The sequence below is a fragment of the Gasterosteus aculeatus genome, chromosome 9, assembly GCF_964276395.1.
Source record: "Gasterosteus aculeatus chromosome 9, fGasAcu3.hap1.1, whole genome shotgun sequence".
NCBI classification, from domain to species: domain Eukaryota; kingdom Metazoa; phylum Chordata; class Actinopteri; order Perciformes; family Gasterosteidae; genus Gasterosteus; species Gasterosteus aculeatus.
The window spans coordinates 6,178,617-6,193,673 of record NC_135696.1 but is presented as its reverse complement, the minus strand read 5'-3'; the positions used below and the strand labels follow the sequence as shown (position 1 = coordinate 6,193,673).

General features: G+C 42.1%; 1 long non-coding RNA gene across 2 annotated transcripts in view; it reads left to right on the top strand.

Moving 5' to 3' along the window:
- The window catches only part of LOC144383259 (uncharacterized), a 31,048-nt gene that overhangs the window by 15,562 nt on the left and 429 nt on the right, over positions 1 to 15,057 (top strand). Inside the window, exons 13-14 of one of the 2 annotated variants that reach the window (XR_013450615.1) lie at positions 275 to 434; positions 2,816 to 4,140. This is a non-coding gene — a long non-coding RNA (uncharacterized LOC144383259). Of the gene's footprint in view, positions 1 to 274; positions 435 to 2,815; positions 4,141 to 14,905; positions 15,056 to 15,057 lie in introns of those variants that run through there. The other variant, XR_013450616.1, reaches the window with a different exon arrangement.

Below are 15,057 nucleotides of genomic sequence, written 5' to 3'. Positions count from 1 at the left end.
GGATGTGCGTGCATTTGTTTGGAGCTGTATCCTCTCCAAGCTGCTCAAACTATGCACTGAGGAGAACTGCTGAGGATAATGCACTGCAATATTCACCCGATGTCCTTCGTACAGACAAGACAAATTTCTACGTGGACGACTGTCTTAAGTCCACTGTGACAGAGGAAGATGCAGTGAAGCTCATACATGGATTAACATCTCTCTGTAAAAAAGGTGGCTTCCATCTCCAAAAGTGGGTCACAAATAACTCAAATGTGTTTGCACTTATTCCTAGCAACATCAGAGCAGTGGGTTTGGAGAACATGGATTTGGACAGGGACCAACTCCCTGTGGAAAGAGCTCTGGGGATGCAATGGTGTGTTCAAGGAGATACGTTCAGCTTCAGGACTGCAGTGCAGGAACGTCCACACACTAGGAGGGGCATCCTTTCTGTGGTGAGCTCTCTTTACGACCCGCTGGTTTTTTTGTCTCCTTTCATAATCCCTGCCAAGTTACTGTTACAGGAGCTGTGCAGAATGAACTTCAAATGGGATGAGCCAGTTCCCTGTGATGTCTCTGAACATTGGTCTGAGTGGCTCTCTGAACTTCAACATATGAGTGGATTTAAAGTGGAACGGTGCATTAAACCCAAAAACTTTGGAACACAATTGAAAGCAGAACTGCATCATTTTTCAGATGCTAGTCAAATAGGATATGGCACTGTTTCATACTTGAGATTGGAGAGCACTGACAATGTGCATGTTTCATTTATCACAGGCAAAGCTCGTGTCGCTCCTCTAAAGCAACTAACCATTCCACGCCTTGAGCTTGCTGCAGCTGTGCTTGCTGTTCGAGTGAACACAATGCTGTTGAAAGAGCTACAGTTGCCATTGCAAAGGTCATTCTTTTGGACCGATAGCACTACTGTTCTCAAGTACATCTTTAATGAAACAAAGCGCTTTCACACATATGTTGCCAATCGTGTCAGCACCGTAAGAGAATCCACAGACAAAGATCAGTGGAGGTATGTAAACACCAAAGACAATCCTGCAGATGAAGCTTCTCGAGGACTAAGAGCTCAGGAGTTTGGAAAAGGAAAATGGCTAAAAGGACCGGACTTTTTGCACTTGCCCCCCACCAGATGGCCGAAACTCGACTTGGACGCCTCTTCCATTCCATCGGATGATGCAGAGGTGAAAAGGGAACTTAAGGTGAATGCTGTTACAATACACAGTGACAATCCCCTCAGTCAGCTCATTCACTATTTTTCATCCTGGAGAAAGCTTAAAACATCAGTGGCCTGGCTGTTGGAGCTTAAAGAAAGACTTTTACTTTTGAGCCGAAAGAGAAAAGAATATGTGGTCAACCAGAATGAGAATGTGGAAAAGGAGATTAAAAAATTCAAAGCCGCACTTGGAAAATCCAACTTGACACCAGAGCGGTTGGAGGAAGCCGAAAAGGCAATAATTCAGTTTGCGCAAAACCAAAGATTCAGTACTGAAATTTCCTCATTAAAACATGACCCAAAGACTGTTTTTAAAGACAGTCCTCTGTATCGCCTCGACCCCTTCATCGAAGATGGCATCCTCAGAGTTGGTGGACGTCTGTTTAAGTCTGTTCTGCCGTGGGAGGTAAAGCATCCTGTGATTCTGTCAAAGGATTTGCATGTTTCCCAGCTCATATTGCGTTACATCCATTGCCAACTTGGACATGCTGGACGCAATTACATGCTGCACAGATTGAGACAGAAGTATTGGATCATAAATGCCAACTCTGCGGCCAGGAAGATTCTCTCACAATGTACAGTGTGCAGAAGGTACAGAGGAAAGCTTGGAGAACAGAAGATGTCCGACTTACCGGAGGAACGAGTTGTGCCTGATAACGCACCCTTTACAAATGCGGGAGTGGACTATTTTGGACCATTGGAGGAGAGGGAGAACTGTGCTGAAGCGATATGGAGTGATATTTACCTGTATGAGTAGCCGCGCAGTACACCTTGAGGTGGCACACTCCCTCGACACAGACTCCTGCATTAATGCTGTGCGAAGATTTATCTGCAGAAGGGGACCTGTGACAAGTATAAGGTCAGATAATGGCACAAATTTTGTTGGTGCGAAGAAGGAACTGAGGCAGGCATTGGCCGCTTTAAATCACTCTAAAATTGAAAGGACTTTTGTGCAGGAAGGAATGACGTGGAGTTTTAACACCCCAGCTGCATCTCACCAAGGTGGCGTTTGGGAGCGTCTGATTCGCTCTGTGCGCAGTGTACTTACCTCTGTTATTGGACATCAACTGCTGGACGAGGAAGGCCTGCAAACGCTGTTTTGCGAGGTGGAGGCGATACTCAATGACCGGCCAATAACTAAGGCTTCAGAAGATCCCAATGATTTAGAAGCGCTTACTCCAAATCACATTCTCCTGTTAAAAGGCAAGCCCATTCTGCCATTAGGTCTGTTTGAGAAATCTGATCTGTACATTAAGAGGAGATGGAGGCAAGTGCAGTACGTTGCGGAGCTTTTCTGGAAAAGATGGACAGCGGAGTATTTGCTTGTAATGCAAGAAAGGCAAAAATGGACGAAGCAAAAGAGAAACTTTATTCCAGGAGATATTGTCGTAATCGCTGATGCCACAGCTCCAAGAGGCTCATGGATGATGGGCAGAGTGCTAAGCGCCATAGCTGACTCCCGAGGACTGGTTCGCTCTGTGAAGGTCCAAACGAAGATCAGCGTCCTGGACAGACCAATAACCAAGCTCTGTCTTCTCTTGGAGGCTAATAATTGACTATACAACTCATTCTTTCTCCTATCTCTGTCTTCCATCTGTTTGTTTCTTTCAGATATGGAGAATCCGAAGATGTGAAGATTCCAGTTTAATGCTTAAGCTACAATTAGAAAATAGCTCCTTTGTGTTAAAGCTAAGGTTAATTGTGGGTAAAGTACCGTTACAATTAGGGGCTGGGTTGTTGGAGCTATATTTTTATTTTTGTTTATTTTGGGTTTAAGTTAATTTATAGCCTTACTTATTGTTGGAATGCATTAACGATGCATTCCAAGTATTGTTCTTCGAATCTTTATTTCAACTTCTTCTATTTCTTCCGCGGCACCTTTCAACTCCTTCACACTTTCAGCTATTAAAACCGTTCAAATATTAAAATGTTCAGCTCCTTTCTGGCTTGAGGGCTATGACTTTTCAGCTTTCTACCTCTTATGCTTGAATTTATATAAATCAATAATCATTAATATTTTAACATGGTTTTCAAATGGAGTTTGTATTCAAATCCTCCTAAACTTCTTCAACTCTCAGATTTTTCAGCTTCGCAAATCTTTCAGCTACAGACACCATTTAAACTTTCAAATGTTGACACAAGTCTTAACTATTTTATGAAAAAAACTGCTTCTTGATATCTATTGTACTTTTTTCATAATCACTGATTATGTTTCACTAGTTCTTCGCTCCGTTTCTGACTTTTACATGAGTGTGTATTGCGTCTGCTAGAGTGGAGAGCTCGCGGGCTAGAGTGTGGGGCATCGCAGGAATCTGGTTAAAAAAAGATGGAACTTCTGTCCTTGCAGCCAAAGTATACACTCTAGAGGCTTAATTTCTTCAGATTAATGAGGGTATGGTTGTGCTGATTGGATTAATGCGTTCATGGAATCCCAGAGTTTTTTAGTTTTGGCGCAAGGAGTGTTTGAGTGACACAACCTCTGCCAAAAGCCCCATAGGCTCCAATACAAATCTGCCGACATATTTCTCACAAAAATCCACAAGGTACACGTTTTGTAAACGGCCATAGGAGCCGTATTTATTACCGGACAGACATAAAAACACATCCACGCGTTCGGTAGAGTCTTGGGTCTCATACAAACGCCGTATTTTTTAGATAGCTGTTATAGTTTTGCGCTGGTTCTCATTTGTTTGAGGTGTGGATTCTGTGTAACTTGCTGTTCTGTGTCTGCCCTCTTGCAGCCGCACAGGTGCGGCGTTGTCGTGGTTACGAGCACTCACATGCTGCAGGATCTGTCTGTGGCTCACAGCTGCTCCTTGTGACCTGATTAGTGGAGTCACATGACGCAGCTATGCTTTCTGTCAACAGACCAATATGATAAAGACACTGGCCCCCCCTCCCCCCTCCACCCTGACCTCTTCTCACTGTTAATCACTCAGTCAGTATGTCTGTCTATTTCTCCTCCTCTCTCTCTCCCTCTATCTCTTCCTCACCACCCCTCCCTTCCTCACCCTCTCACCCTCCCTCCCTCTATCTACACCCCCCCACCCCACCCAATCCAATAATTTCAAAATAAAAGCCCCATGGAGGGAATTTTTACTGTAATGTTTGTGATGAGGCCTATTAATTAAAAACTTCTTAGTTTGAATAACAAACATTCTGTCTCCCAACCCCCCCTCACCCAATTCCATCATTACAAACTAAAAGCCTCAATGATTATCTGTACCTTAACCATGAAGTGGTTTCGTTGAAATACGCATTGCTCTTTCAAATACTACTATAACCACTACGAATATTACTAGTACTTCTAGTAGAACTACAACTGATACCTCTACTACCATACTACTAGTATTTCTACTGCTATTAATACAACTACTACTAATGTTATTAAAAATACTACTATGGCTAATAGTATCAGTATTCCAGCTGTTTCTACTGCTATTGATACTAAACCGACTTCTACTGCTAGTACTAATACCCAAATTACAACTAACATTACTACAAACAATTTTAAACCTCTTTTTATTCATCTCAGCTTTTGTTATTTCTGTACTTTTTAAAATTCATTTAAGCTCCTGCAACTTCTGTTTTGCAATATTTCACATTTATTTCAGCTGTTTTCATTTCTGCTTTTTCAGCAAATCTATTGAAATTCCTTTCAGCTTCTCCCATTTCTGTATTTTCAACTATTTCAAATTAATTTCAGCTTTTCTAATATCTTTTATTTCAGCAAATGTATTCAAATTCCCTTCAACTTTCTGTATTTTCAGCTATTTTTAAATATTCAGCAAATGTATTCAAATTCCCTTCAACTTTCTGTATTTTCAGCTATTTTTAAATATTCAGTGCAGCTTTCAGCTTTTTGCATTCCAACGCATTTTCAGCAGGAAATGCTTTTTCTAGTTTCTTTTTCTTTTCCTGTTAAAGTTAATTTGGTGTATTTTGTATTTATGCTTTACTCGTATTGTCGTTTATTGGTCACATGGTGTTATGTTCATTTGCATAAGTAGGTCAAGGTGGGAGGTACTTCAGGCACGAGGGCATATGGTTTTTTACCAGCGTGAGAGAGGCAGCAGAAATGTCTGTGAGCTTGCTTATGTGTGTGAATAAACCGCCTCAAACTCAATCTTGTTATGGACTTTGCTTTGGTACCTCTGAACCTGCGTAAAGCCTAACCATGACGTAGCCTCGAGTGGCCATTTGAGAAGTTTGTTATTATTTGTTTTTGTTTAAATTTATGGACAAATAGCCACTACAGTCGGGTTTAAGGAAGTTCCTGTGTTTCCACAGCACCCCAAAATCATGTACTACACCAAACGCATAGCGAGAGTCTGTGAACTGTGACCGTTTTACCCGTAGCCAGTTTACAGGCCTCGGTCAGAGCGATGAGCTCGGCTGCCTGGGCTGAGAGGTGACATGGCAGAGGACCTGAACACAGCACACCTGAGTCAGAAACAACAGCAAAACCAACACAATTTTCACCAGACTGAGGATCGCGGGAGGCGGATCCATCCACATACATTACCATGTCGCTGTTAGTTAGTGGAGCGTCCACTAGGTCAGGGCGAGGAGTGCACTGAGCTTGGAGCTCAGCCAAACAGTTGTGGTCCTCCCCATCCCCAGGAATAGGAAGTAATGATGCAGGGTTTAGGTTAGTACAACGTTTATAGTGACATTCGGCATGTCCAGGTGTGTAACGCAAATAACGAGCCGCAGAGAGGTGAGATGATTTCTGTTCGAGGAGAATCAAAGAAACCGCGTGCGGAACGAGCAGAGTGAGTGGTGCGTAACCCACTATGTCACGTGAGGCAGTGAGCGCCTCTTCAGCCGCGGCCACAGCGCGCAAACATTGTGGCAGTCCTGCAGCGACAGGGTCGAGTTTTGCGGAGAAATACGCAACCGTGTACACAGTGAGTTCTGTGAAACCCTGTAGAGGCGGAGCGCAGAACGAGTGGATCGATTGTCTCCTCCCAGTCAGTGAGAGATTCACACTGAGCCACAAATGGTCCCAAATCCCTCCATTGGTCAAGGCGTCCTTTAGACAGTGAGACATGGGGATAGGAGCCGGGAACTTGAAACAGTTCTTTCTGTGTGGGAGACAGAGAAACAGAGACAACAGATTTACAAGTTGACCAGTACAAAGTAGAACAGGCAATTGCATCATTGAGGGCCTCAAAAAATGTCTCTTCAAAAGAGCCGTCTGGACCCTCTGAGACACATGTTGTGCAATGCAGGTGTTCAGGGTTCATACGTCTGCATGAGGAGAAACCCGTGCTTCACCAGCCTGGCTCAGCCTCCGAGCTTCATCGATCGGGATCCACCACTGATACACAAAAAGAGGATTAGAGGGAGCCTTTTGCACCATTTGGAGTGCTGCTCTACGCCGAACCACTTTAAGGCCGTCTGGAGATGACGTCAAACAAATACCACATGAACACATCAAGTCTCTGCCCATCTGATTTATGGGACAGAGTGAAGAGAGTAAAAAAGAAAAAAGTTTTACTTTTATGTCAGGGTTTAGGTCAGTCTCGTCAGAGTGTACACTCGCCATAGGTGCAGTACATTTTTCTGTCACAGTCAAACCAGAAGCCCCTTGAGAATATACATATCGCCCACTCATTTTTTGATTTGGAAAAGGTTTTTCTTGAATTACTGAATGAGTAGCTCCGGAGTCTACTAAAAACGCCAATTCTTTCCCTTCCACAATTACTCTTGTAGTTGGCATATCTTTGTATGCATCTGATGAAAACATAGCATACGTGAGTGGTGGTGGTGTGGATGTATTCTGTTGCTCTAAGTGAGAAATGATGCTGAGCAAAACAGCATGTTGTTCTGTAGTGTGCGTGCGAGGAAGCAGGTCTTCATTGCAGCATTGTGTGTGCATGTGTATGTGGGTGTGCGTGCGAGGAAGCAGGTCTTCGTTGCAGCATTGTGTTTGTGTGTGGTGTGTTTCACTTCCCTGTTTTGGAGAGGCAGCAGTAGTCATCCCTTCACACGTGCAATCTCCATCCCACACACACCGTCAGTCTGAAGTGCCGAATTGTTGACCCCCTCTGTCGTCCATGTGGCTGACGTACCTGGTTTGAACGGTAGGGGCAGTCTTTGTACCAATGTCCTGTTTTGCCACAGAGGAAGCATTCATCGGGTTGCACTTCTCGTGGGGCCCCTCCTTGAAAACGCCCTCTTCTCCCATGATTTATTCCATACGCTCGTCCTCTCTGTTGGTCCCTCCCATAAGTATTTCCGGATGGGTGGGGGTCTCGTCCTCCTTCTGCACCCAGTGTCAACTGTTTTACGGCTTGGAGCATCGGAAGCTGGGCTTTCTCCTGAGTCTGCTTGCTGCGTTTGTCTTGACACATTTGATTTTCCCCATGCATTTTATAATTGTGTCGTGCATGTTTTACCACTTCTGTGAGCCTTGCATCTTCCAGACCCACGACAGAGTGTTCAGTGGCAGTTTTGACGTCTGGCAGAAGCCCGTTCATGAAGGCGTTCTTGAGATGAGTTTCCCACACAGTCATGTTGGTTATGTCTGTGGGCTCCTCGAGACCGATGTGAATCTGGAAGGCAGCCACAAGACGCTGATAGTAAAATGTTACATCTTCGGCTTTACCTTGTTTCGTGCTGTTGATGAGGGCCATGTTGACTGGGAAGGCCGCAACCACAGCAGCACAGATGGCTGTTATGTCTTTGCATAACGTCAGGAACTCTTTTCCAAAAGCCACGCCATTTTTTATGGTGGGCAGATGGGAGGCAGGTGGTCCATCCTGTGGCCCTGGAACTTGAAACATGGGGGCTTGAATATAAGACCCGTCCAGTTTACTGTCCATGGTGGTGTTAAGAAAATCCACAATTCTGCCGGCTGTGCCCCTCCAGGGGGATAGGTCGTGGATTGACCATGCAGAGTCGGGTGGACTGAGCTGTGGGGTCAGGTCTGAATGGGTTGAGGGGTGAGCATGATTTGACGTCTGCACGAACTCACGTTTGGTTAACAAAAACAGTGATATCGTTTTGAATGTTTTTCAGCGTAAAACTCACGCTTCGATATTGCCACGATCTTATTCTAAGGGTAATTCAGTAGAACTCACGTTTGGTTATCAATAACAGTGATATCGTTTTACCTGCTTCAGCATAAAATTCACGTACGCTATTTCCACGATCTTATTCCACAGGTGGAATTCACGTTTGGTCAATAACAACGGTCTTATTTTACCCGGGTAGTCAAGCGATCTGCGTTACGATCTCGGAGAATTTGTTCCGAGTGAAATCTTTACCGTAAGCAATCCTGTCTTCTACTTGTAGTCTAGCGACGTTACGATCTCGGAGAATTTGTTCCGAGTGAAGTCGAACGATCCTATCTACCTTCGCATAAAATGATGCATTAGAAATATCCCGGAATCATGTACTAAATAATAAAAAAATAAAACAAATAAAAACCCAAAATGTTTAAAAAAAAAATAATGATAATAATTGTATTCCCCAGACTATAACAACCACTTGATCAGTCATCCGTTTCCGTTATGTTCAACTCTTACTGTTACTTTATAATTGGAATTTCAACTTCTTACCCGAGTTAGTAGAAATTAATTCTTTTTCGCTGGATACACGTGACGTCAATCAGGACTCCTCTGGTTTCCGCCGGTCCTTTCTCTCTTGTCTAAGGAGGTATGAGGCAGGATCATCAGCTGGTGATCCTGGAAAAGGCCTTTTTCCCCGGACGGTCCCCTGGAGCCTGACGGACGGTCAGCGTATCCTGTTCGTGACGCCAAATTGTTGTGGAATATTTCAATAAAAGCTCGGTAGAAGAGAATGATTTGTCTGATAAAACAGAGTCTTGATGAATGATCAAAGTTGCAAAAAGTCCATTTATTGCTTGCAAGCAGGAGGTCAAATACACAGGCACGTATCACAGTGCTCTGTGGAAATGGCGTCTCCGAGCACAAAAGACACTGAGTTTTTATACACATATGAAGGACATTCTCCGTGCCAGCCACGAGAAGCTGCAAAGCAGGTTGAGATAAGAACCCAGGTGAAGCTGAGGGTAGCACACACACAAGATCCTCCTAAATGGCCGCTGCAAATCATTGTTACTTGACATGAAAGTAAAACTTGGATCCAGAACTTTCGTGCAGAATAAGATATCAACCAAGGCCATGAAGAGGAGTCCTTTGTTTTGAAGCTTCTATGAGATCGAGTCAACCGTCCTCCCTTCTCAGAGCACAGCTGCAAACCAACATTTTGTATCATACTGCTCTTTGCACATCAGGGTCAAATACAGGACACTTGAGACACGGCTTTAGCAGAAAACAATCTTATAACATATTTTTACCATTACAGTACCATAATGACAACCATAATGTCAGTTATAATGTCAGTTAGCAGAATTTAAAGACAGAAAGGTTTTTATCAGAAACTCAGAAATGTACTTAATCTTCCTATTGAATTCCAGGCAGTCAACTATCGAGTAGCACAGCTGGCTCAAGAAAACCAGGTAACCGTTTAAAATTTCATCCATTTATTATTATTTTATATTGATGCTTTTATATGTTCGCACACACATTAATTACATGTTCTCTGTTGTAGTGTGGTGCTTTGGGTACCTTTGATTTCATTTTGTGGCACCGACAATGGAACAACAGTGGAGCAGTCAGTGACCGTGTTGTTAAATGCATTCCTGTAGGTACTTTTAATAATGCTTTATGCATAATGAAACAAATTGTACAAATAAACAAAACACATCTGCCCTGATCATGGATGTTGTAATACATTATATTATTGTTGTGCTATAGGTTGCAGACAAAGTATTTCTGCCGAGAATTGTGGGCCATGCCACTCCAGAGACAGGGAACCATTTCATACTTTGGGTGAGCTATCATTGATTTAAAGGTTTTCATATATATTTTGTCTTATACAACTTGACAGGTAGACATGTTGGTTTTAAATTTTTGGTGACTGTGGGTCTGTTCATCTACATTGTCAGTCAACAAAACTTCACTGCCAGAAACATAGTTTTGGTATTTTATTCTAACTTAAGCTTTAAACCAAAATCACACAGTCCAGTGTCCTTTAATTTAAAATCGCTTTCAAAGTAAACCCAATTATCTCGCACCCTAACCCTGGAAAAAGTAAGTCATGCATCCATCATAACTATTTTAAAACTCATTTACTGTAACTCCCTCCTTTCAAAATGTTTACCCCACACCCCCACCTGCTGATCCCTTCTTATAACAATATTTTGCAGACTGGCTTTGGATGTTGATGATGTTTTGATTATTATTTAAGAAAATAATGTCATTTTTTAGAATGTAGTTTTGACTGAATTACTTCCTCGTAGGTGTTTGACTTCAAAGCCAAACAGATTCGAGTGTATGATTCATTGAGGATCTTCCCCAGAATCACTGACATGGATCTCCTCAGGTAAAGGGAGAGACACATAACGTGTATGTATTTATCAATTCTCGGCATGGCAATATAACAATATGATGACTAAAAAATGATTGTTACTTGTTTCTTTTGTAGAAATGCCTTCAGATGTTCGGGCAGCCTTCAAGATTGGACTGTTACATGTCCTACACAGTGGAAGCAGAACGACTGTGTTAATTGTGGAGTGTTTGTCTGTTCTGTGAGTTGCTTGTTGTCTGAGCTGCTTGTCCAACTGTTCAGTGCATGTATGTTTTGTGGGAATGATCTAAGCAAATTGTTTCCATAGGCCGCAGAAAATGAAGTGGGAAATCTAGAGGTCACTGGGGAGGCTCTCACTTTGAACCAATGCAGGACCCTTCGATTGCACCACGCAGCCCACATGATAAAACATGTCGATGCTGAGGTAAGACTAACTAATTTTAAGTCTCTTAAAATGTATAATGTTAAGAGAAATACTGTGACTACAACAAAGGTCATGATTACACAGGACTTCCCACCAACGGCAGAAGAAAGGATGAAGAAGAAAGTCTGTGAAACAAGACTTCAGGAAGCTGAAGCAAAAAATACAGACTCCAGCAGCCATTGCCTGGCCTGGAAAAAAAATGTTTGTTCCAGCGAGAAACTGGGACAACTAGGTATGTGCAATATTGGTGACAACTCAAACATACTTAATTTATTTCACACACAGAAAAGTTGAAAAGTTCGGTTTTATGTAAGTAACTTATCTTTTAAGGGAAAATGCTCTACATGTGGGAACATTTGCTATTGACGAACCTGATAGTATTTTAAAATGATTGTGGAATAAGTTGTCCCACTTCTGTTTTTTCGTAGGCTTTTCCACAGCCACATCAAGCAAAACAAATGGGTTCAGTGCTCATCTTGCAAAAAATGGCTGCATTTTGAGTGCGCCGGGGTGGAAGGTTACTGCGCATCAAAGGATTTCTTTTGTGGATGCAACATTGTCACAGATGTGTAAGAATAATCTCATGGCTCCTTACATATATGATATAAACATTGTGATATTGGAGTATGTTGGGAAAGTACCACATGAAAAGATTGTTGTCAAATTCAGCCTATGCTTTTCTCTTAAACAGAGACAACATCTTGGAGTCTGTTAAAGCAGAAGAAATACTGAAGGATGAAGAGATAAAGGTAGAGACATACATTGTACATTTTCTCAAGTGAGCTGTAAAACGTTTTTTCATATAAAATGGTAGTTAACAATCATACACACTGTTCAGACTGGTTAAAAACTAAATTTATAAAACATTCATCTTATGTTGCAGGACTTGGAGAGAAAACTGCAGAGTGGGCATCTTCTCTCAAACAGTTCTATTTTTGGGATGGTATATGAAATGCTTTTTGACGTTTTTCCTATTTACTTGTTTCCACAGACAGAACAGATTGTCCAGCGTCTGGACAGCATACTGTCGGTAACTGGAACTGTAGCTGAGAAGCAGCTATTTATTACAGAGGTCATTTTGCCGGAGGTGAGATATAGAGGAAATTAACCAAATCAGCCACTACTGCAACTATTATGTTTACAGCGGAAAATAATCACATTTATTTGTGACTTAAGTAGTTGAGAGATCAAGTATCAATGGACAATTGAAAACACCATTCAGAGAATATAACCCAAACTTACAACTGCAGGATGACTGAGCATCAATGTCTAGCTGCAAGAAGCATAACTTAACTGGGTACATAGGTAATGGAAAGTATCCATTTCAGTGAAATAAACATGTATGATAAGATTCTGAATATTTTTATTGTTTTTGTAGGGCTTGATTGAGTGGTTGCAAAGGACCAGCAACATGTGTCGATACCAGGCAGAATCTCTGCTGCTGGAGAACACATCAAAAAAAAGGTAGACACAACTTTCATTTTAATTGTGGGCGAGCATGAATATGTGCAACATCCCTAAATTGACTGTGACAATGCTGGCTAACAGCGTTTTGCACGTCAAGTTGACATCATTGTAATCACAGAATGTGGTAGCAGTTCATTCAAAGACCTAATTTTTTTCTCAGTGCTGAAGACACGTCAGGGAGTGACCGAGAAAGCAGTGGTAAGAAGTGTTCAAATCGTTGCAGTACATAACCAAGACACAATTACAGAGATGATTTTGAGCACATTTATTTCTGCATTAAAAAACAAAGCAGAGATTATTTTATTTCACCCACTACTAATATTATATATTTTTGTCAAGATTACTAGGCTTAAAACAATACTGTTTTACGGACTTATCTGCTCAAACGCAACACTTGATGGCAGATATCATTCAGCGCATTCACAAAACATCAGAACTTGATTTATGCATTGCATTCATGCACAGTAAAAACAACGGACGTAAAAAAACACCATATAGATGAATCTAGTGATTCTTTAATAAAATACTTTTTAAGAAATACACGTTTGTCTCCCTAGTAAACAATGAAAAACTGTTTATAGCATGATATTGTCATAAACCGGGTACCTTCCTCTTTTTCCTTTCCACCCCTTTCTTGTCATTTACACACACTCGCACCCCCCCTTCACTTAATTACACCTGCTCATTCATTCCCAGCTGCTTCTCATTCTCTCATCTCATCGTCCTCTCTTCCTGCTTCCTCTAATTAGACACTATTTCTAGCCTCCCTCTTCCCCTTGTTCTCCGCCAGAGCATTACCTGTGCACCCGACGTACCTGAGCTCGTTGTCCCGTATCGCCTGCCTTGTTGTGTCCTGACGGTTCTTGCTGAACTATTATTGTCCCGTTGCTAACCTCTGCTTTACACAGCTTCCTGTTTGACGTGAGCTGACTGCTGTCTGGTGCGTCTCCCTCGGCCTGGACCTCGTTCTCTGCTCACTGGGCTTCACCGTTGCCGGCCAAACGTCCGTATTCTTCTGTTTGTGTTTGTGTTCATTAAAACACTTTACGTTCCCTTGCGTTTGGGTGGTCGCTTCTTCACAAGCACAACAGATATAGTCAAAAGGAAATAAATGTCATTTAAAGAATGTCATTTTTCCTTTTACGGAACATCCATCATGAAGGTACTGTCTGTTGCCTGATCATGAAACAATATAGAATAAGGTTAATACTTTAATCCAGCAGCTTTTGTGCAATCACTGGATATCTAAAAACAGTCATGCACACAATCTAGCTCAGGCAAATTCTTTTGTCAACAATTGTAGTCAACATTAATTTAAATGAAAATACTGGTAACTCCTATTATATACCGACATTCAATTTTAGACACGTCTTGATGGCACCCACCCAGTGTTATTGTTTGTTCATATAAATCACATACCCATTGATTAGTTCCCAAAGTAGAGATTGTAACCAGGGCGGCAAGTGATCTTAGTCCATATTCGCTTAGCTGCACTAAAATGGGAAGCCGTTGTATCACTTACTGGCTTTTTATTACTAAAACAATAGATAGATAGATATTTTATACTTTATTCATCCCTCAAGAGGGAAATGTTGGTATCACAGCACCATGTACAGGGAAGAAAATAGAATATAAAGATAAACATAATGTCACATTATATACAATATAATAAGATAGAAATATTCAATTATTAAATTAAATTAAATAAACTCAAACAAAAGAATAACCTTCCAAAAGTCACAATAATAATAATTTGTAGAAGAGGAAAGAGCAGCAACATCACAGCAGTACAGGGTTATTATTGTCATTATTTAGCATGGGATGATTTATTGTGTTATTGCACTGGGCAGGAATAATAATACTAGTTAATAATAGTTAATAGGTAATAATAACTACCAACACTAGTACTTTTAAAGGCAGTATTGTATTATCACATATTGGCAAATTATAAAACAAACATATAACATATTTGGGAAATAAAACGGCAACTGTCGTGGCGCAAAGTCGCGGTAGCTGTCGTGAAGCCGCGTCAATTGCCTCGAAGTTGTGGCAAGTGTCTCGACTTCGTGGCAACTGCCTCGTGAAATCGCGGCAAGTGCCTCGAAGTCGTGGCAAGTGCCTCGAATTCGTGGCAACTGCCTCGTGAAATCGTGGCAAGTGCATCGAAGTCGTGGCTAGTGCCTCGAATTCGTGGCAACTGCCTCGTGAAATCGTGCCAAGAGCCGCAGTGTCGAGGCAGTTGCCACGATTCACTGCGGCACCGCAATCTGCAACAGGAAGTGCCTCGGCGGGTTGCCAGTGCCACGAATAGCTCCTACTGGGACGAAGTGAGAGAGCTTGAGTTTTTGTGACAGGTTGGGAAGTAGGTGTGGATTGCCGTTAAATAGTGGTGGATGTCTCTCTCACAGTGAACCAGGTGGTGGTGGTGCAGCCAAATCTCACCAACACTTGACTAGACAAAAGATGTGTCCCAACTGCCGAAACACTGGTATGACTCAGCTCAGGTACATCAATGGAACGCTCACCTGGCTGATCTGTGGCGTGGTGGGAATCTTCGGGT